The sequence below is a fragment of the Nyctereutes procyonoides genome, unplaced genomic scaffold (assembly GCF_905146905.1).
Source record: "Nyctereutes procyonoides isolate TBG_1078 unplaced genomic scaffold, NYPRO_anot_genome, whole genome shotgun sequence".
In the NCBI taxonomy this organism is placed as follows: Eukaryota; Metazoa; Chordata; class Mammalia; order Carnivora; family Canidae; genus Nyctereutes; species Nyctereutes procyonoides.
Genome location: NW_026575137.1, coordinates 9,035,064 through 9,059,510, shown reverse-complemented (window position 1 = coordinate 9,059,510; position 24,447 = coordinate 9,035,064). Strand labels below are relative to the sequence as shown.

At 34.5% G+C, this 24,447-nt stretch overlaps 1 protein-coding gene across 6 annotated transcripts in view; it reads left to right on the top strand.

Moving 5' to 3' along the window:
* TRIQK (triple QxxK/R motif containing) overlaps positions 1–24,447 on the top strand; it is an 81,928-nt gene that overhangs the window by 10,441 nt on the left and 47,040 nt on the right. For 5 of the 6 annotated variants that reach the window (XM_055303530.1, XM_055303529.1, XM_055303531.1 and 2 more), the window contains exon 2: positions 1,737–1,896. The exons of the other annotated variant lie outside the window; for it this stretch is intronic. The gene's annotated coding sequence lies outside the window, so the exon portion shown is untranslated. The remainder of the gene's footprint in view (positions 1–1,736; positions 1,897–24,447) is intronic. 6 annotated transcript variants of the gene reach the window in all.

Genomic DNA, 24,447 nt, shown 5'->3' with positions numbered 1-24,447 from the left:
GTCATGTACTTTGGAGCACAGAAGTTTTTCTTTCTTCTAATGAAGTGCAATATACCTATTTTTTCCATAGGGGCTTGTATGTTTTGCGTTGTTTCTAAGAAACTGTTGCCTGACCCAAGGTCACGAAGTTTTACTCCTCTGTTTTCTTCTAAGCATTTTTAAATTTCAGTATTTACTTCTAAGTCTATGATTCATTTGAGTTAATTGAGTTAATTTTTGTGTATGGTATGAAACAATACTTTGATGTAGGAAAGATGTTAAGATTTGGACCCGACAGACAAGAAAGAATTCTTGAGACATCTTTGGTCCAAAAAGGTGATTTTATTAAAGCACAAGGTTAGGACCTGTGGGCAGAAATAGCTGCACTGGTGTCATGAGCAGTGGCCAACTATATCCCAATTTTCAAGATGAGAGTTGGTTAGGGACGGCATAAGTCTCTAAGGAACTTTGGAAGCAACATTTCCAGGACCTTGAGGGGGCTAGCTCTTGTTTGGGAAAAGGTCATTTATTACTATCTAATAAAATCTTAGTCATGAGACCCTTCCAGTGTATATCATTGGGTCATATACTTGGGGGATGATTGCTAACATGTATCCTGCGAGGAGGTAGAGATGAAGGAAGTTTCCAAAGACATTTTTATATATTAAAATGGACTTACAGGATCCTGGGGGTCAGGCTAAGATTGCCTTTTGCCCTTAGCAAAGTGTTCGCATCAAGGCAGCTGAGCTCCTAAAGGAAAGTCACTCTGCCTGTTTCAAGGACTGGCAGTGGACTGTAGAGAGTAAGGAAATTTAATTTGTCTTTTTGCCTTTTTTTTTTTCACATAAGACTTCCATTTTATTCTTCTGCAGCATCATTTTTTAAAAAGACTATGCTTTTGTATTATCATGCTTGAGCTGGATTATTATCACTACTTAAAAACAGCCTAAAGATTGCAAGCTATTTTTACTGATATGATTAAAATTAGTGAAACTTGTGTTTTTAAATGCTTGGGGTTAGATTTTAAGTTGGTGTTATTATTATGAGAAAGTGGTTAAGAACCATTTAAACTTGATACTCTTATCTATAAAAGAGCAATTGCAACATAAAGCTAGAAGTAAGTTCAGTGCCTGGCGCATAATAGGTATTCAGTAAATAGTTGCTGAACAAAAAATGAATAAATCATATATATTTAATTTGCTTTTTAATGGGCATTTAGTTTAGAAAGTAGCATATTTAAACATTTAAGGTTAAATAAATACAATTATTTTATAGGTCAATACTGTATAAATTACAATAACAGAGAACAAATTCAAATTGGTCCCTTTATATCATATTCAACTCTAAAATATAGTGAACACATCTCTAACTACTTTTCAGATAATCACTATACAATGAACTATTCTTGAAGTGTGATCTGCAGAAATAATGTTACTATTTATTACAGTGGAAAGGGGGTCTTTAATTAAATAAATTTCAGAGACATTGGGTTAAGTAAATTAAATAGACTTAGTACAGGATTTCTCAGAACCCTTTTTTTTTTTTTGAAGGTGTGCATTGTGAAAAAGGGACACAGTATACAACATTTTCTGAGTATATTTGACCAAAGAAACTTAATTCAATTGAATATAGACAGACTTAGCAAACCCAGAAACACCTCTTGGAAAATGCTACCACAGTGATTTTATTTTGTGGGTATTAGGGCACTGGAGGTCATCCATTTTTAATGTTTCCATATACTCTATTTCGAATTCCAGTAAGAAAAAGCAACCAAGAGCATTGTTATTGGTATCTGGAATTGAATTTGCCAGGAATGCAAGCGCAGCTTCCTCAGTAAAGATCTCGCCTTTGGAAACATCTTACCCCTTGGCAGCTCTCCAGAGTTCAGACTTGGCAGCATCAAGGACACAGCACAAGGTGTGTTTATTTGATTTTAACATTTGGCAAAAGGTGTTTTGACTTGTGGTTTGTTTTCTCTCACTTGTTTTTCTTGTTTTGGTTTGTTTGCTTCTGGCAGTGAACTTGAGTTTGGAATGTGGTTCTTTCTTAAGGAAGATGGGGGTATGTTTTTACTTACATTTGTTTTGTGGCATTTGGGCAAATCCAAGTAAGTAAAGCAAGGTCTGCAGAGCTATAAATCTATATCTGACTTATTGTTTAAATCATTTAGTAGGGATCCTTGGGTGGCGCAGCGGTTTGGCGCCTGCCTTTGGCCCAGGGCGCGATCCTGGAGACCCGGGATCAAATCCCACATCGGGCTTCCGGTGCATGGAGCCTGCTTCTCCCTCTGCCTGTGTCTCTGCCTCTCTCTCTCTCTGTGACTATCATAAATAAATTTAAAAAAAAAATAAAAAAAAGAAAGTTTAAAAAAATAAATCATTTAGTATTATTAGTTGTCTATTAGGATTTGGTCCTCCATAAAATACTTCATCTCTCTTATGTTTGATACACCATGATACTTTGGTACATCACTATATTTTGGTAATTATACATAGATTATAATCAATGTCCCTATACAGTAAGTAATGAACAGATTAGGATCATCATAAAATGTCATTCAATGTCACTTTTAATCTTTCTTGATTAATGGGTATATTTGCGTTTCACATATTTTGTGGGAAGAGAAAATATGTTATCCAATCAAAGCATATGAGCCCCCATTACATCTCTGACCTTATCTTCTGCTGTCCTCTTCCACCTCTTCCTCTGCTCAGAACCTTTCAATGGCTCTCTCTTTCACTCAAGATAAAAGCTAAAGCTCTTAAACTGGCCTATATGTCTCTGCAAGAGATGATTCCTTGTTACTGCTCTAATCTCATCTCTAATCACTCACTTGCTCAGCCATACTGGCTCTTGTGTTGTTCTTTGAACATACCAGACGTATTCCCATCTCAGGGTTTTTATACTGTTCCCTCTATTGAATTACTCTTCCCTAGGTATCTGCATAGCCAATTTATTTACTTTCTTTTGGGTCTTTATTATGAAGATCACTGTCTAAATGAGGTCTTACCTGGTCACCATCCAAATATCCCTGCTCTCTATTTTCTACTCCACATTTAACACGATATAATAAACTGGATATTTAATACTTAGTTGTGTTGCTAATGACATTATTCTTCACAAGAATATTGGTTCCTATGAGGGCAGGTGTGTTTGTTTGTTCTCTTTTACTCCATCTCTAGCAACTGGAGTCATCCTTGGTCCCTGATGAGCGAATGAATGAACCACCAGTTAATATAGCAAACATTTTTTAAGCACTTAACCATGAGGGAGGCACTAGGCTGATTGGTGACCACACATGTGGTGTCTAAATGGAGTGTGTCTCCATCCGATGGGGGTGATGAAGTCATGGCACAGGAGGTCAAAGAATCACCTGGGGCAGAACAAAGGAGCCAGAAGTTTATTGAATACACTGAAAGGGAGTGGTGAGCAGAACAGCAGAGGAGAGGTTGCTTGCGAAGAGGCTGTTTTTAAAGGGGGAAGGGGAAGAGGTATGCCATCGGATGGACTTCTCCTTTCTGGTCTCTGTGCCTAATTGTAAGTATCCCATTGGTCAGTTAGGGCCTCTGGGCATTTTGAGTTGGGTCTCCCGATGGGCCCTTCCGCATTCCATTGCTGAATCCTGTTTGCCTGAGAGCTGCCTCGACGATACAGGGATGAAATACACATGTCCTGTCTTCAGAAGTACCGTTTGAAGGGTGGTGGGCGGTCACAGCAGCCATCTCACTACACTGTAGTGTTGTGATAAGAGTATGAATACTGTGCTGTCATCACTCGGAGAAGAAACAGCATTTGAGTCAGAGTGTGTTGGGCTTATGGAAGGCTTCTTTAAAAAGGTAATTTTTAATTTTTATTTTTATTGATCAGTTGGAATAGCCTAGGTTATGCTGTAGGAACAAACATCCCAATTCAATGTCTTTACACAACAAATGTTTGTTTCTCATACAGATTACATGTCCAAAATGTGTTGATAGGAAGGCTTATGTACTTCCATGATCCAGGTGCAGCAATGGGAAGAGAGTGGCTAATTATGCACTGGCATGTAGAGTTTTATTGGTCAAAACAAATTTCAAAATGAGGACTGTGAAATGCAATATCATCTCTACCCAGAGGGAAAGAAAAATTGGAAGATATGTGAGTAGAACTAATGACTGCTATACCTTTCTACTGTTTTAAAGGAGTAGAAGATATCCAGGTAAAGAAGTACTTGAAAGTATTTCAGAGAGGGGAGGAGCATGAGCAAAGGCAGTAAGCTGTTATGTTGTGTGATAATTTCAGGGAACTGTATGTAATTCAAAGTAGTCAGAGCACAGTGTTGGTGTGGGGTTAAGACAGGTAGAGACTGGAGGGACAACAGGGTTTAGATCACATCAAACTATGAAATTAGAACTCCATCCTAAAGGACATAGGGAAACACTGAATGATATAATATACTTCAGGGAAGTTTCTTGATTAAACTTAATTTATGGAAGATTATGCTAGAAGCAGTGTGGGGGATGGTTTGAGGGGAGCAAGACCTGAGACAGCAAAACCAATTATGATACTAATGCAGTAATGCTGGTGAGACTCTAGATGAAGGCAATGACAGAGAAATGATAAAGGAGCAGAACAAAGGGTAAAAAGGCAGGAAAAGTATATACATGGGGGTGGTGGACTCCAGGGCACCGAGGGGGCCTTGGTAGAAAAAAGGGCACTTAGTCCACTGAGATGATAGTAGAGGTAATGGCATGAACAGTATTCATACCTTAGCATGTGTGTGTTTGGTGTGTATATAAATGTGTATGTTGGTGTGTGAGAGTGTGAGTTAGAGTAGGCTTGTAAGTGTGAGGTTCTTACCTAGTGATCCGTATATTCTTTGCGGCTTGGGGAACCAGCTCATGTGCCTAGAATAAAATGAAGGTGGGTGGAAGACTTTAGGAGAGCCCTGCAAGTTGTAATGGGTCAAATGGGACATACCGCCAAGTTGGAGCAGAGAAGTTGCTGGGAAGTGTTATTATGTACTTGAAAAAAATCAGATTATACATTTTACTGCAAAAATTGCTTTGGGAAGCTCAGTTGCTTTTTCTTTAAATTGTTTAGAGTTCAGTAATAATTCAAAAATGTACACTTGAAAAGACTTTTGTGTATACTACTTCCATTAGAGGGACTCATGAGATATAATCTAGCTCCAACCCCAGAATTTTGGTTAATGTGATAATAAGGACCCAATCATTTCATAACAGAGGGAATACAAATTTCTAAAATTAGTGAGGTAGTTATCCAGTGCTTTTGTAAAATCCTTCTTTTATGATACACTTTCAAATAAAGTAGTGTAATGTGACAGTGAAGTTTAATTTTTGAAGAAAAGATAGAGAAATGATTGGAATACTTGTGATATTTTTCTTAAAGGTTTTAGAAGATGTGGTTTGGAATGTTCTATAATTTAAAGGATATTTTAAAATCATGTTTCTTGTTTGCCATGGTGTATTAGACCCATGGTTAAGATATTTGGGAACTACATTTATTATTGCAAATTAAAGTTTTGAGGCCTGGATGACAGAACCAGTTTTATCTAATAGCAGAGTACTTCCCTAGGGACCCATACTGGCCTGCTCAATGCATCAGTGGGAATATAGATACATACAGATATTGATATAGGTATGTTAACTTTATATATATATATATACACATATATAAACTTAGTACAACTTAGAGATACAGTTACCAGTTTTAAAACTGGAGAGAAGGGATCCCTGGGTGGTGCAGTGGTTTGGCGCCTGCCTTTGGCCCAGTGCGCGATCCTGGAGACCCGGGATCGAATCCCACGTCGGGCTCCCGGTGCATGGAGCCTGCTTCTCCCTCTGCCTGTGTCTCTGCCTCTCTCTCTCTCTGTATGACTATCGTAAATAAATAAAAAAAAAATTAAAACTGGAGAGAAGTGTTTAAGCCTGTTTGATTGTTTGTTTAGAAGCCAACCATTTTACAAAGTATTTTTGAGTACTGATTATGTGCATATACTGTAAGCATGAAAGTGGTACTCTCTTAATCCAGGATTTCCAAGACTACTGAGAATAAAACAGCATATATAATTTGGCATCTTAAAAGTTAATCCACAGATACTTTTTTTGAAGCCATTTAGCTGATAATAGAAGATAGGAGACCAAATAGTAGCTGACAAGTGTATAATTTATATGTAATTAAGTTAGTATAGGCATAGTATATCCTGAGACCATTCTCATACTCTAAGAACCTTGAACTATAAAGGAACTCATTGACTTTTTAAATGAATGTGAGGTCATCAAGTTCAGGTTGTGTTTTTTGTTTATAAAAGCCATTTGGACTATGTGGTAACCTCAACAGTGAGTAACCGATTAAACCGACGTGACAGCATGACGTAATGATACTAATAACATTTAATGAACACTTACTATGTGAGAAGCGCCATGTTAAATACTTTATATCTTTAGCTATTTAATTGAGTGCTCACAACAGCTGTATGGGAGAGGTATTCTTACTGTGCCTATTTTAAAAATGGTAAATGAGCTTAGTTTGGTAAATAAGTAAAAAATGATAGAACCAGAAAGGAAATAAGTTAGAGAAAAGTTAATCCATCTTTTATCAGGCTCATATTCCTATAAGAGATAGAGAATTAATAGTTATATTTTAAACCTCAAGGTGTTTTTAACTTTTTACAATAACTAACCATAAAATATGGGTGATTTAAGTTAACACAACTGTCTTCTGAAAAATATTTACTCAATAACGTGTATTGAGTGTCTACTATGTGCCACAGTTTTCTAATTGTTTTGGATTTCAGTATATAAAAACAAAGATCTCTGCTCTTGTGGTACTATGTTCTAACGGAGGGAATTCAGAAAATAAACAGTAGAGTAAATTTGATACTAAAAAGCCTTTTTAATATTTTCAAATAGTTGATTGAACTAAGGAAAAACAACTTTTCTGTTGCAACATTGATAGTCTAATTGTTCCTATTGTTTTATAGTGCTTATATCAAATCATGAAAAGGATGAAATATTGATTGTCATTTATTTTAAATAATTTGAGATTAAATATTATTGACCATTATTTTGAAGACATCTCTCCCTTTCCTCCCTCCTTACACACTGAAGATGCAGCATTCCAAGAAAGCAATTAAATGTCATTTGCCATTTGTAAAAGAACTTTGTTTTGTATAATTACAGACCTGGGTGGTCTGTGGCTAAAATGGAAGGAAAGTGAATTGAAAAAAAAGAAAAAAAGTCTTCGGACATATTTTTCCTATGAAGACACATTAAAGTGTGGTCTTAGCACCTTAAAATAACTGCAAATGCTCATGGTTGAAGATTCAATTTTGCTCTCTTTGTTCAGCTCTATCGGTGTGTCTTTATGTGTGCATGAGAAAAAAGAGGAAGGGCAAGAATAAATATGAGATTGAATTATCCCAGGGCTCCCTAGGTGCTTTTGTTACAGGAGCTTTTCAGAATCCTACCACTGTAATTCCAGGAATTGACTAAACATTTACATATATTGTTAGAATACAGGACGCCATTTCTCTGTGTCTTGGGGTTCTTCTACTCTCTTTAGCGATCTTAGTATTGCTATATATCGGATCTTCCTTTATGTATGCATCTCCAGTAGACCACTCTGAACCGCTCTATTTGGTAGGCCATCTTTCATTAATTCTCTCTTGTGAATGCTTTAAGGAGTTAAATAATGGATATGGTTTATGGACTTCATTATTGAAGTAGTAATGATGTGGTACAGTGAAAAATTAAAATGTTCAATCACAAGGTCATTAACAAAGAATGAAAAATAATTAAGGGCAAAAGAAGAAAGACGGTTTTAAGATAAAATTCAAACTTGCGTATAAAAAGACCACTGTGTTGAGAGAGGCATTGGAAAGATTTCTGCAAAGAATAGAATCTGTATTAAAAGAAAAGTCCAGTTCTGTTAGTAACTAGACTTTTGTATAGAAGAGATAACATGAAAGTCTTTGGAACAGGCTGTAGAAAGGTTTTGGAAAAAGTAGAGGTAACTAAAGTGACAAATGTAGTTTAAAAATGAACAGTAAGGAGTATGATGCATTATGGAGAAATATGGTCCCATCAGAAATCATGATCATGGCTAATAAATGTGAACAAGTTTGAGAAGATTTTTTTTCTTTATTAATTGCTTTAGGGACTTTATTCATAGACTAAAAGTTGCTTACTTTCATGAAATCCTGTTTTCTGATCTGAGCTAAACAGGGTAAGTTTAAAGGCAGGGGCTCAGAGCAGTTCATAGCCTTTTTACTACATTCATTTTTAAATGCCTTATTTGAAAGAGGATGTCCTAGTTTATGATTTTCATGTTTTTTTTCCCTTTTAGAAAGAGGCAGATGGTATGAAAACTGGACTCCCTTATTTAAAGGGAATGTTGATATTTATAACCAAGCTTATCTCCAGCAAGATTTGTTTTTTGCAGCTGTTCCAGGTTGGAAAAAAAATATTATATTAAAGCCCTGGCTTGTTTTTCTTTCCATATTTGGGGGGTGGGGGGAATCTTCAGAATGTGAAAAAGTGATGTTTGATTTTAAACATGAATGCAATGTAAACTGTGATTTTTTCCTTCTATATGTGAATTTTCTGTTTGTATGCTGTGATATTACTCTTTTTGTTTCGCTGATCTATTTCCTAGATACATCACACTTGAAAAATAATTTACTCATCATTTTCATATCATCAAAGTATTCTAGGAAGTATAGTAGATTTTTATTAAGAGCTGGCCTGTTTTATTAAACAAACCATTTTCTAATTTTCTGTTTTGATATTTTAGTCATTTTCTTTCTGCCCAGAGCATCTTTTTCACTGGGAAATTAAGTTTTTTTTTTTAATGTTTGTTTTTTTTTAACATCTAATATTTATTTTTCTTTTTTATTTTCTATTCTTTGCTTCGGTTTTTAATAGAAACTGCTGGACCATTTCTGTGGCATATTTAGCATTTTAAAAAATAATTTAATTAAAAATTAATTTTGTTTTATGCTCTAAACTTAATACATGGAACTATCTCTTTGGGCACATGGTAACACTAAAATGAATATGCTGTACACACAAAATCTTTGTGCATATTTGTCCTGTATATGCACCCACACATACACAGTTTTTCATAAAGAAGGGTGTCTTTGTAGTAAATATATTGATTCATTGTGAATAAATGTTATTACTGATTTATTAGAGATAATTTATGCAGCTTGCTTGTTAAATTAAAACAAGCTCCACTATCTTCTTGAATATGAAATTTTATGCAAATTATGATTGTCAGACTTATATATTTTTTCTTTTTAACAATTGAAACCAATACTTTTATTTGAAAGTTTTTATTGCCTGAGATGCATGAGTGGCTCAGTTGGTTAGGCATCTGACTCTTGTTTTAAGCACAGGTCATGATTCAGGGTGATGGGCTAGAGCCCTGTGCCAGGCTCCACACTCAGCACAGAGCCTGCTTGTCCTTTTCCCTCTGCTCCTCCTCGCCTGCTCGTGCTGTCTCTCTCAGATAGATAAGTAAATAAAATCTTTTAAAAAAGTTTGTATTGCCTGTCTTTCAGCACTTATAGTTAAACTATTTATTTTAACATCATGAAGACTAGCATATTTGGTAAATCTTTGAAATAAACTGTTACCAGTGCAGATAGTTTATTTCCAGAGAGTTTCTGTTTTCTGAGTAAATCGTGTAAACTTCAATCTTTAATTCACAAAATTATCACTTTTATCTCTTATTACGTAGAATATGAACATCTTTAGTTGATTTTTGTCAGTTCCATTAGTTACAAATCTTTTATTATTCTTATTCATTATAATGATACTCATAGTTAAAAGTGTTAAGTGAAGGATATGGGAATTCTTTGTTGGTTATCACTTATTTGTCTTTTCATAAGGAATGCTTTTCATGCTAGTATAACAGTTCATTGCACAAATGCCATTCTTTCCTGCATGAATGTTTGCCTAAGGTAGGTTTAGTAGAAATTTAAATGCAATTTTCAAATTAAGAAACAAATCGACATGAAACAGTGAAAGATGTTAGTTAGCATTTTGTTGCTTTGTCTTCTCACCATGTAACAAAGCAAGTGATTTTACAGAAGGTACGAAACTGTGCAAATAAAAATCATGCATGTCACTATTCTGGGTTTTCTTGTTATTACTGCATGTTCCCAATGGATACCTATATGAGTGAGCATTTAAGGACCATGTGACTGGGGTTGTCTATATTCATTTTCTAGTTCTTTAGCCAAGAGATCCAAAGTATGTTTTTCAAATTATTTGAAAATAATAAAGGTGAAAAGATGTTTTTTCAACCAGTACCTTATATTTCTGAATGACATATAAGTTCAGATACAAATGGCAGGGGCAGAAATAAAATGAACTCTTATATGACATAACTGAAGGATATGCTATGTTTAATCATATAAATATAGAAGTAACAGTGTACGAGAGAAAATGAAATAAAGTATATTTATAAAGAGAAAATGAAATAAAGTATATTTATAAACCATATTAAAATAATTGACTTTTTAAATTCAGAAAACACTTGTGTATTTCCTGTGCTTGTGGCCTTTAAACATCAGTGATCATTATTCTGTTTGCTCATGAGGGCAAATAGCAAACAGCTGACAATAATCATTCTCTTTTGGAAATAACTTCTAGAGGACCTGGTTCAGAGGCAAAATGTTAATTAATTAACTATTAATTAATTACTTTTTAAAGATTTTATTTATTCATGAGAGACACAAAGAGAGATAGGCAGAGATACAGGCAGAGGGAGAAGCAGGCTCCCTGCGGGGAACCCTATGCGGGACTCCACCCTGGGGCTCCAGGATCATGACCTGAGCCAGAAGGCAGACACTTAACTGCTGAGCCACCCAGGCGTCCTGCAAAATGTTAATTTATCTGGAGGAGGATTTTATCAACACTGTTGAAAATTGGCCAGTGGGAAAGAGAGAAAACTTGCAGAGTACTAATGCTGCCTTACAGTAGAATAAAATTGATCCTAAAATAAACACCATTAAAACATGTTTATTTAAAAATTTTATTTATTTATTCATGAGAGACAGAGAGAGAGAGAGGCAGAGACACAGGCAGAGGGAGAAGCAGGCTCCATGCAGGAAGCCTGATGCAGGACTTGATCCCAGGACCCTGGAATCACGATCTGAGCTGAAGGCAGATGGTCAACTGCTGGGCCATGTAGGAACCCCTAAAAACATATGTTAATGTAGTGACATTTTAACTTATTAATAAAAATATAGTTTAGGAAAGGATTTTTTAAAATTACACATTATTTTGTGTTTAAAAATAATGACTAGTAATAACTTGTATAGCTATGTTTAACTGAATCAATAATTACCTATCAGGTGACCCATTCCAGGTATATATTAATTAGTTTTCTTTAGCTGCATAACAAATTACCATAAACTTAATGACTTAAAGCAACAACCATTTATTAGCCCCAGTTTTGTGGGTCAGAAGTCCAGCATGGCCTGACTGAGAGTTCTCTCCTCAGGATCTTACAAACCTTAAATCAAATGCCAACCACGATGCTTAGGGCTCTGTGGCAGCATCTACTTCTAAACTCATGTAAATTGTTTGCCAAATGTAGTTTCTTGTGGTTGTAGGACTGAAGTCCTCATTTCCTCTTAGCTAAGTGACCTCTTTCAGGCCACTCATGTCTTGCCACATGGCCTCATCCTTCAGTAGAGAGTTTCTCATGTATCAAATCCCTTTCAGATTGAATCTCTCTAACTTCTCTATGACCTCTAAATCAAGATTTAAAGTGCTCTTATTATTAAGTGAATCCCACTTCGATAATATTCCTATTTTAAAGTCAGCTGATACAGCCATTAATTAAATCCGTGAAATTTCTTTTGCCATTTAATGTACCGTAATCATAGAAGTTATATTTCATCATATTCATAGATTCCCACACTCAAACTTTGATTTATTATGTGCTCCAAGATCACCTCATTATTTCTGTAGCTAATACCAAGTCTTTCTTGCTTTACTCAACATTTTTGTATTTACATTTGACACACCACTTCCTACATCTCTGCCATATTACCATACTTTTTTCTTACCTGGGTTTAAAACAGGATAGACACGGAGAATCCACACACTGAGATTTCTATTTTTCAAAAGCAGGTTATGCATTTCTAGGCAAAGTTACTCTGGGTCTCTACTGGACATTCAAAACTCTTTTGAGAAACCACAGAGTATCCCAGTTATTTGCAAAAAGCTGTAATATATTTAGGAAATGATGTGAGAGAAGTATAGTAATGAAATATCTTATAAGGTCATTGGACAACATATTTTGAGGTACAGGTTAAGCTGGGTGCAATACAAGGGGGACATGAGAGAATAATGGAAAAAAGAAAACCATTGTGAATACAAGGTGGTTATTAAGCTGGCCATGGCTGCAAATAGAAAACATAGACTTTTGTTTAGTCAAGTGGGAAATCTCTGGACATGCTGTACAGAACCAATTATAGTTGACCCTTGAATAACATGAGTTTGAACTTGTGTTTAAAATATACAGATTTTTTCAATAAATACAGCATTTTCTCTAGCTTACTTTATTATAAGAATACAATATATAATTTATACAATATACAAAATATGTGTTAATTGACTATATTATTGGCAAGTCTTCCATATAATAATGAACTGTAAGTAGTTAGGTTTTGGAAGAATTAAAAGTTATGCATGGATTTTTCGCTGTGTGGTGGATTGGTACCCCTGACCCCAACGTTGTTCAGAGGTCAACTGTAGCTGAATTGAGGAAGAGAAAGAAATGTATTGCCCACATCTTCCTATCTTTTGTTTCTCATTTGTCAAAACTCATCTCATGGTATGTTACTGTCCATGTGCTTTTCAGATTGTTGTTGGAGAAGTCAGATCTCACACTGTATACTGTGGGATCATTAGGATCTTGGAAGTGATGGGAGGAGCCATGCTTCCTATGGGTGCAAGAGTAGGTATTTCTATGACTGTGGAGATGGTAGGGAAGTTGTACTTTTTTACCTTCACACCCAGAGGATGTCAAGGCAGAGAGTGGTATTAGAAGATGAGTTGAAGGTAATGGCTGGTGTCGTCCACTGGGCAAGTGACTGAGGCCATAGTAGGCAGTGAATCTGGGGAAGTGCATAAATTAGGTCTAATTTATGATTTATAGCGATTGCATCTGGCCAACCTCTTTAAAGATTCTTTATCATATGTAAATATGATAGCATCTAGGACACAGTTAAAAGTCATTAAATGCTTGTAAAGTTTAATTTTTAGGTAATGTAATCTCCTTGGTTCTTAGAGTCTCTTCAGAATTTGGATATTTTTTTTGGGGGGCAGGGAAATATTTCAATCATAATTAATATGGGAAATAGTAGATATCATTCCTTTGGATACCTTTGTTAATTGAGTCCTAGCATGATACTGAAAAACATTGATCTTGTCAATGTGTGGCATTTCAAATGTGAGAATTCTACTAGGTCAGTATTCTTTACTGGTATAGACAGAAGCCATTTGTCTAAATTTCAAACAATTGCAGTAGAATTCATATTAGAATTATATTAGAAATATTAGAAAAATATTTTCTTATTGTCATTTATTTTGCTGTCATCATTAGCAAGATCAGGGTAGGGTGGAACCCCGGTTCTCTGATAAAGCTAGTTGAATGGTCCCAAGAACCCCTACTTGGATAAAACAAACAGACACCAAGGCACATCAAAATTAAATTGCTAAAAACAGTGACAAAAGAAATCTAAAATAGTCAAAGCAGGGGATTCATATGAAGTAAAGAAAAAAAAAAGAAATTTGAAGAGTGATCTTTAATATGATGCCAACAAGAAGACAAAGGAGTGATGTCTTTCAAGTACTGAAAGAAAATAGAGTTCTATACCCAACAAAAATATTCTTCAAACATGACAGACAAAACAAATATTTTTATTTTTTTTAAGATTTTATATCTTTATTCATGAGACACACACACACACACACACACAGAGAGAGAGAGAGAGAGAGAGAGAGAGAGAGAGAGAGAGAGAGGCAGAGACATAGGCAGAGGGGGAAGCAGGCTCCATTCAGGGAGCCAAAACAAATACTTTTATATCTAAAAAAACAGCTGAGAGAATTTGTTGCCAAAAACTTAAACTACAAGAAATAGTAAAGGAAGTTCTTCAGGAAAAAGGAAATTGAGGCAGCAATCTATACAATGGATAAAGAGCTGGAAATGTAAATATGTTGGTAAATATGAAAAGTATTTTTCTCATTTTTAAAAACTTAAAAAATATACTTTGATTGTTTAAAGCAAATATATTGGCTATGACTTATTTTATTTACATGTAGATGTAACATGTATGATAATAATGGCCCAAAGGATTAAGGAAAGGGAATGGAAGTTTACTGTTGTAAAGCCTTATATATTTGAAGATAGACTGTGAAACAATATATATACATTATAGAGTGACCACTAACAATGCAAAACAAGAATACAAGTTAAAAGGGAAGATAGAATACTAAAATATGTTCAGTTAATCCCAAAGCAGCACATAAAGAAGAATAAGAAAAAGAATAGATGGAACAAACAGGAAATAAATTACATGATAGCAGATATAAACACAAACACAATTCTATTAAATTAAGTGATTGTCACACTTCATTTATTATTTTTTTTAAAGATTTATTTATTTATTTGAGGGGGTAAGGGGCAGAGAGAGAGAGAGTCTTAAGCAGACTCTATTGGGATGAGCCCCTCAATGTGGGGCTCAATCTCATGACCCTAAGTTCATGACCTGAGCCGAAACCAAGAATCAGACGCTTCACCAACTCTGCTACCCAGGAGCCCCTTAATGCTCCATTTAAACAAAATATTTTCAGATTGGGTAAAAAAGCACGACCCAACTGAATGCTCTTTTTGGATCCAATTAAATATCTTTGTGCAAGCAATCTCAATTTTATCTGTCTTTTTTGTTTCCACCAGATAACCAAAGAAATTGATTTTTTGATGTTTATTATTAAGAAGCATGAAAATTTATATATGTACTATATATATTCCCTAAATAGTATCAGCTATTGATTTGAATTTATTTATTTATTTATTTATTTATTTATTTATTTATTTATTTATTTATTTAAAATAGAGATAGAGCATGAGGGGGGAAGGACAGAGGGAGAGAGAGAGGCTGACTCCCTACTGAGCAGGGAGCCCTATGTGTGGCTGTGTGGCTCCATCCCAGGACCCTGAAATCATGACCTGAACTGAAGCAGACATTTAACCAACTGAGCCACCCAGGTGCCCCTTGAATGTTTTAAAATGTTATATAAATGTATTAACTTGTGTATCATTGTCCACAGATGTAATATATATATATATTCATTTATTTTAGGAAGAAAGAGTGAATGGTAGGGAGGAACAGATGAGAAGGGAGAGGGAGGAAGAAAAGAATCCCAAGCAGATCCTGCCCTGAATACAGAGCCTCGGGCAATCCCATGACCTGAGCTGAAACCAAGAGTGGGGTGCTCACCTGACTGAGTCACCCAGGTGCCCTTCACGGCATACACATTTTAGCTGCATTATATTTCATTGATGAGTCAATTGTGGTGTACTAACAGGGCTTGGGTTTTTTTTTTCAAATTTTAAATTTTTGCTATTATTAAAAATGTTGCATTAAATAGTCTTATTAGTGTTCTGTTCACATAGAGGATTATTTTTCTAATTCATATAACTAGCAGTGGAATTGATGATTCTGGTATATACATATCTTAGATCTTATTAGATATTGCTCTTGCACTCCCCCAAATGCTCATTAATACTGCACTTATTTTATTATAACCTATTCTCTTAAAAAAGTTCCATAAGAGTTTTTGCATATATTTTACAGGTATTCATAGTATTTATAGATATTTAAAAATTTGTATTGCTATAATAATTATGATTTTTGCATATAGATTTTATAAATTGTAACTTTGCTGAGTTTTTATGAAGAATCTTGTGCAGATTCAAATAATTTGCCTGTAGTTTTTCTCTGCCCCTTCCCAGTCATATTATTTATGAATAATAACTTTTTTTTCCTTTCAATCCCTATATCTTGTCTCCCCTTGTCTCGCTATATTACCTAGATTTCTAATAACAGTGATTATCTTTGTCTTGTTCATGATTTTCACTATTAGAGTAATCTTTTCTTTATCTGTTTGCTGTCAACAAAGTAAGAAAGTTCTTTTCTACTATTTACTTCCTTCCTCTCTCTTTTCCTTCCTCTCCCGCTCCTCCCTTCTTTTCTTTTTTCATTCTGTAAGAATCAATAAATACTGAATATAACTTTTTTTTTCACCTGTATCTGTTGAGGACTTCCAATTTTTTTCACCTTAAATCAGTTAATACTGAGAGTATTATTAGTGTGTTATCTAATGTTGAATGATCCTTCCATTTTTGTTATTTGCCCAGGTTTATCCTGATAAATTTTGTTATTATGATTATGAATACTCTATTTATTTTCGATATTATATTTAGGATTTTTATCTCTCTCTTTATAATTGAGTCTGTCCTATGATTTCCCATTTTCATAATATACTTGCCTTGGGGTCATTGAAAGGATTTGTTAGCCTTATGAAATGAGTTGAGAAGTGTTGTACCTATTTGTATTTTTCAAAACAGCCTGTCATTTTATGGATCTGATATAGCCTGTTTACATGGATTATCTGTCTTTTGAATGGTTAATAGCACTTACCTGTAAAACTATCCAGTCTTTTTGGTTTCATTTTATGTGTATATCTTTTACTTTTTAAGGGTAGATTTTAAACACTGATTGGTTTCTTTAAATGACTTTCATTCTATTCAATTTTATGCTACCTTTACCTTCTTGAACTATTTAGAAAACAGTAAATCTGTTTTCTAAGAAATGATATTTTATCTTAATTTTTAAATTTATTGACAAGAAATTTTTTATAGTATCCTCTTGTTAAATAATAATAATAGTTGCTGAATGTTTAGCCATATTCCCTTATATATTTCTAATAGTTTTGTACCTTTTTTCTTGTTCTGTCACAACATTTGTTCCATGTTCTTCTTTTTTAAAAGTTCAACTTTTGCTATGTTGATCATCTCATCTCTTTTGCATCGTTATTTCATTGCTTATTGTTCTTAGTTTATTTTATCACTTCTTGTAATGTGGGGGGCATTACTCCTTTTTTTTCCTAGTGTTTTTAGTTCCTTTTTTTCAGTCTCTTGTCTATTTTTATTTCTTTCTTCTAAGTATTCTGTTAGTTGAATCTTATATTTTTTGTAACTTTTCATTGATGTATAATATGTAAATTATAAATACATAATAATACATAGAACAACATAACACAAGAGCATTAGATGTTCACCTTTCACAAAATGAACACTCATATAAACAGAACCCTGATAATGTCTTGGTAATTTGCAGTTGAAGTGTTTTAATGTCAGTAATCCATAACATTGATGGAATGTAAAGTCTTTTATTTCTTTTTAACTATTTCAAATCAACATTTTCTATATTTTCCATATTTTCACTTGATCGCTTTCCTTTATTTCTTTTTTTCTGAAACTGAATGCTCCTAGGTCAGCTATCAAGCAATATTTTGATAACTTCTTTAATGAAATGCCTTATAAAAGGCATTACTGGGATGCCTGGGTAGCTCAGTCAGTTGAGCCTTGAACTCTTGGTTTTGGCTCAGGCTGTGATCTCATAGGTCATGGGACAGAGCTCTTTGGTGAGGCTCCACACAGCAGGGAGTCTGCCTGGGGATTCTTTCCTTCTGCCCCTCCCCCCCCCCACACACACATACACACACATACTCTCTCTCTCTCTCTCTGGAATAAATAAATAAATATTTTTTAAAAAGACATGGGGTACCTGGGTGACTCTGTGGTGGACCATCCACCTTTGGCTCAGGTCATGATCCTGGGGTCCTGGGACTGAGTCCTGCATTGAGCTCCCCTGCAGCATGTTCTGGGAACATGCTTCTCCCTCTGCCTATGTCTCTGCCTCTCTCAGTGTGTCTCATGAATAAATAAATAAAATCTTTAAAAAAAATATTACATATTTGATAGAATAGGAATTAAGGAATAGGCAAGGGTAAATAGAACTTGGTACAAAATAGAATTTATGGTTTTCTCATTTGTGTTTTGGCTCATACCTGGGATATTTTTTCTCTATTTATCCATTGTTATAGAAACCTATAAATGTACTTTTGGGGTGTGCATGGGTGGCACAGCTCGTTAAGTATCTGACTCTTGGTTTTGTCTCAGATCATGATCTCAGGGTCCTGAGATCAAGCCCCACATTGGGCTATGTGCTCAGCATGGAGTCTGCTTAAGACCGTCTCTCCCTCAAATAAATAAATAAATCTTTAAAAAAGAATAAATGTATTTTTGTACTTTTTTCTCTATTTTTCTTTATTTTCTTATTTCTACATAATAGAATTATATTAGTTAATAACTCAGTTCTTCTCCCCATTAACCTTTCTCCACATTATTTTCTCAATTTTTAAACTTAATACTTTTTATTGTATTTCTCTGGTAGTTTAGTTTGGTGGTTTTAAAAATGAGTAATGTGCATCATTGTTTATAAATATAAGGTTTAATAACACAATCTGTTTGAAAACTACCAGTCTGAGAAATCCTTATATTAGTTAAATGGTAAATGATATAATCACATGAGACTTCAATATAATGAATGCATTTAAATGCAACTTCTATGAAATTATATGTGTACTAGTTATTTTTATACTTTTGATACTTATTTACTAATAAAGCTATTTTTTAGTAAGTCATAAAATATTATGAAACTACTGGAAACAAAATTATCATAAAGAACATTCTGATGATTGCTTTGAGATGTTTATTTCCCCTTATGTACTCAGATTTAGTTTATATCAGGGAACATATTGGTTTTAAAAGATATGTTTTAAGATGTAGGTAGTATTATTATTGGGCCTCTCCAATTTGTTTGTTTCTAGGATTTGTTTCTAGGCATGAAAATAATTATCCTTAACCTGATACAAATGTTCATGTATACTAGCTTTCTAAATTTGAAAGAATTTAGGAATCATATAAGAAAGGAAATGATTTTGTCAAGTTCATCCAATCTTTTTTTTTTTTTTTTGGAAAAAAAAAAAAAAAACCTTGGCTCAGCTAAAGTTTTATATGCTCTGGTCTGGTATATTAACATTGCATGTTTTTTAGAAACTATCCATACAGAGTGTAATCCTAAGTAAAATAAGTCAGGGAAAGAAATGCCATATGATTTCACTCATGCATGGAATTCAAGAAACAAAACAAGTGAGCAAAGGAAAAAAAAGAGAGGGAAACCATAAATCAGGCTCTTAATTATAAAGAACAAACTGATAGTTACAAGAGGGGAGGTGGTTGGGGGCATGGGTGAAACAAATGATGAGGATTAAAGAGTACACTTATGATGAGCACTGAGCACTGTACAGAATTTTTGAATCACTATATTGTATACCTAAACTAACATAATACTATATATTAACTATATTGTAATGAAAATAAAAGGCTTAATAAAAAAAAGAAAATTTGAAAACCATCATTTTCAAATCTTAGATTAAGTGATGAAACCAGTATACTTACATGTAATTACACCATATAGTTCTTGAATATTATCAATTCAATCTATGCAATCTATTTCTTTTTTATGTATGAATATTTACATATACATTGAAATGACACTTTTAGTTATCTGTTTAGAATTCCATTAACCCTTACCTTCAAAGAGCCTTGATTTTATTCCACTAGCTGCCCCTCCTGTATGCAAATATATGCTTATGAGAAATAGACCCCATGGCCAACTTTAGGGATAGGCCTAAGTTGTTTTAGGAGCAGTCTCATTTTTTCTTGCCATAGAGTGGAGCACATGCCTGTAAGCCATAAAATAATGTGATTGGCATCTGTGGGGTATTTAAGATTTGATATCACTATTATCCTCAAGTTGTTCTACATTAGCACAGGTTAGTTACTTGTTAGATTTAGTTCAAATAAGCTCTTGCCCATTGTTTCTTAGGTGATCTACAAGTTAAAAAAATCTTTGATATTAACTTTTTATTACTGAATATTATACAAAAAAATAAACATGACAAATTTCATTGATAATAATGTTGATAGGTTTGTCACTATTAGAGAAGAAAGTTACAAATAGAAATATGGAAAGCACAAAACTACTACAAATTGTGTGGCATTGGATTGGAAATTGGAAGCACTGACTTCATACCAGTACATATGTTATCTAGCTCTGTGCACTGACAAGTTTGGAAACAGTGTCACTCATTAGCAGTGAACATAACCTGTCCCCAGATCTTGACGTATAAATGCTATTCCTCATTGAAAGGTAACTGGGCTCATGAGAGAAATGGCAGATTCCAGGGCAGGATCAAGGAAAGTGTAAGATGAACCTTGAATATTTTATTTTGTCAAAAAGAACAGGTGTTTAAAAAATGACGCAGCCTATGTCAGAAGTTATAGATTACTTGAAGGACCTTCCATCGGCTAACTTCAGGACAATTTGAGCATCGAAATAAACAAATGATATAAGTGAATTTTAACCCATTGAATAAAACAGCAATTTATGAGTATATACTGATATAAACACAAAAATGAATAAATGGGGAGAAGAAAACACTTTTTCATACCATAGAATATGAGCTAATAAATGCAGAAGGAATGGTAAAATTAGGAAATCATCATTTGACAATTGTATGAGTATAATTAATTCATCACAAAACATCAATAAATACTAAACTAGTAGTTGCAAGTTTGAGGAAGAATAGGATATTTATATAATTTCAAAGTACCCCCAATCAAATACTTAGTAATTACAAAGAGGAAAAGACTAAATTCTCAGTGGAGAAATCAGGCACATTATCACATTATCACTTTGATCAAGTGATCAAAGTTAGCACTACCAGTTAAGGAAAATATGCAATGAGAAGAAAATAGCATTGCTTCTTTGACATTCCTATGAGTTTAGTTAGAAAATAAATGAGATAGAATGTAGGAAAAACAAGTTGATCATTGGGAGAAATTCATGTTGTCATTCCTCAAAATGGTGCTGGATGTATGATCGAAGAAGCCAGGGCTAGAGATATAGGTCCTTGATACATATATTCCAGGGAATCAGGACCCAAGGAGAGCATATGTGGAATGAATGAACTATGGGGAGCACCAGTGTTTAACAGGCAGACTAAGGAAGAGTGAATATGAAGATGATCAAAAAGAAATCAAGCTGGAATAAGGGAGAACTGGGACAGTGCTAACTAGGAAACTCAACAGCTTAGTTTCAAGACCAAATACTCAGTAGTGTGATGCGTCACAGAGAAATTCATAAATGAGGACAGTTTGTGCCATAGTACAATCTGATACCATGGTCTTGTATATGCAGCAAGTATTGTCTAAAATAATCATTTATTTCCTGAAATGGAAGTATTCCAGGAGATTTTCCATTCCTTCCTTCTATTGCAACACCTTATGAATGACAGAACTAGTTGAGGGACAGTGTGCTATTGTGAATTGTACTTGTATACTTTATAGTTAGGGCAAGAGTGCGCCGGGGCAGGAGTTGGCCCAGGGCAGTCCTGGTTTATACTTGCTGTCCTAGTGTCACAGAGTTCCCTTTCACTCTCAAAATGTTCTGGCGTGGGTGGTAAATTTTATGCTCACTCTATGCTAGATCTCTGTCGGCAGAATATTCCTATCCTCTGTGAACCTGGGGAGCTGATAAGCGTGTCTCTTAGCCAGTTCTGGACATCTTTTATTCATTAACCAGCTGCCTATTCACTTCCCTTACAATCCATCTAAACCAGCTTTCCAATAATCCCTCTATTTCACCAAACTTTACATCAAACGGAGGCTTCATGAGATGATAATATGCAAAATTTGAAAAGTTGGTCAAGTCACGTTAGAAACATGACCTATTCAAGTCTTCTTTAAGAGATCGACAAGGCATATGAAGAGATTCAGAAAAACCATTCAGTAGACTTCTCAAAGTTCTTAATATATTGTCTTAACGTGACCATATTTGAGGAATTTGGTTCATATTTGCTTCAACGTAAAATTTATGCAAACTAAGAAAAATGAAAACTTTAACTTTAAATAAGTCAAACTTGGTTATTGTGATTTTGTTAGATATAGAGTGTATCAAAAAATTAAAAAAGATTTAGAGTGTATTAGAACAGTTCATGTATACTGAACACAGATATATTATTTGGACATTCCCAGTGAAATGCGTTTAAACTTTTGGGCAAAAAAAAAAAAAAAAAAAAAGTCGGGATCCCTGGGTGGCGCAGCGGTTTGGCGCCTGCCTTTGGCCCAGGGCACGATCCTGGAGACCCGGGATCGAATCCCACATTGGGCTCCCGGTGCATGGAGCCTGCTTCTCCCTCTGCCTGTGTCTCTGCCTCTCTCTCTCTCTCTCTCTGTGACTATCATAAATAAAAATTAAAAAAAAAGTCCTTTTTGTCAGTAAACCTTTGTCTCTGATAAGTTGCCAAAACCTCTGAAACATAAGAAGTCACTAATGTTACTTGAGAACTAAGAAAAAGGAGTTCATATTAAGAGATTATGATAAAATAGGGCAGCCCGGGTGGCTCAGCGGTTCAGCGCCACCTTCGGCCCAGGGCCTGATCCTGGAGACCTGGGATTCGAGTCCCACATCGGGCTCCCTGCGTGGAGCCTGCTTCTCCCTCTGCCTGCATCTCTGATCTGACTCTCTCTGTGTGTGTGTGTGTCTCTCATGAATAAATAAATAAAATCTTTAAAAAAAGGAAATTATGATAAAATAGATATACATCTGCTTATTTAGGAATTACAGAGATAAGAATAGATGCCATCTGAGATGTTCACATCTAGAGCTTATTGTTTTCCTTCATCCTTTAGCTACCAGTTTTTGGTGCCATCTGGACAGAATCAAACTTTTTATTATCTGTATGATAATTGAAACAATCTTGGGTTTCATATAATTCTCATAAAATACAAAAAATCCTCTCTCAATATAATTCTCTTAAAATAACCAGTTTCAGGGATTATAAGTATTGAAATATCAAGGCTTGTGACCTTTAGATCTGTAATCCTATTTTCAATCATTCTTTGTCTCATCAAAAACCAAAACCAAAAAACAAACCAATCTAAAGGTATATTAGTTAGCTAGTGGTCAAAGTAGACATGGAACTGCCTCTTCTCTGCCTCAGGATCTTCTCTGCCTTATGCCTTATGTCTCTTCATCTATCAGCACTTTGTAATAGTAAAAACAGGGTCTTCAGTTTTATTTATTTGGTGCCATATTGTTGTAACCTTAGAAATGTCTGAAAAAACATAAAAAATGACAAAAAATCCTTTGTTTGAAAGGTAATATAATTTAGGTCACTAATGACTTTATTGACAATAAGAAGTTATGTCGTAGGCCAATCCTAGTTTAACTAACCTATCCTATCTCCTTTTGCAAATGTATTACAAGAGATTAACTGAAGTACATGTCTCATTTTGCTGAATTAAACCCTCTAAATAGGAAAGATTATTTTTCCACTTAGGAATGTGGCCACTTACTTGGTGGAAATTCTCTCCTTCTCAGATTTGAAGTGTTTATTCCTTTGATATTTATGCAAAGTTCAGAATTAAAAAAAATAATAATAATTCCATGGGACCCAGCTACTGCAGCACCCCCTTCCCCCAGTGATGAGCATTGTTGATGGTATATGCAAGGCAGCTTTTTGTCTATTCTGGGCAGTATAAATTTAATGTGTTGTTTTCTAGTATGTCATGTGTCCAGATGCCACAACAATCTGTGCATTAAAAAGGCATTAAAATAAAAGTAAGTAAAATATTTGTGGGGATTTTTTGATGGAGGCCAGGGAATTAAGTGATACTATTATGTTTAGATAAACTAATTCTTCGAGGTTTTAGGAAAAACAAGAGCTTGTTTCCTTACAGCAATTACAAATATTTTATAATGTGTATTTTTAATACTCTCCTACCCTCACCACCTACCCTTTATCTTTTTTTCCCTATTACCTCCTTTTATTACCTATTTTTGTTAATGACATACTATCTCTCTAACCAGATATTTTGCCAAGTGTGGTCCATGTACCACCTGGGATTGAAAACCTTGGCAGGGAGTTGGTGCTTGTTAAAAAATGCAGCTTCCTTGGTCTCTCCCCAACCTTCCTGACTGGGTATCTCTGAATAATGAAACCTGGGACTTTGTATCTTAATCATCACTCAAATGTAAAAGCATAGTTATCTTCAGCCCTTCTTCTGCCCTGTGCCCCCTTCCTGCTATTCCCAAATTCTGAAAAGTCAAACACTAAATGTCTCTTCCTTTTTATTTGCTATGTTGCTCTCTTAGTAGATTGCCTTTGGAAAGTACCTAGATTTGTTTTAAGCTTGTTAATTATCTTCAACCTTCTAGCCTTTCTAATCACATTAAAAAGTAACTGCTTTGAT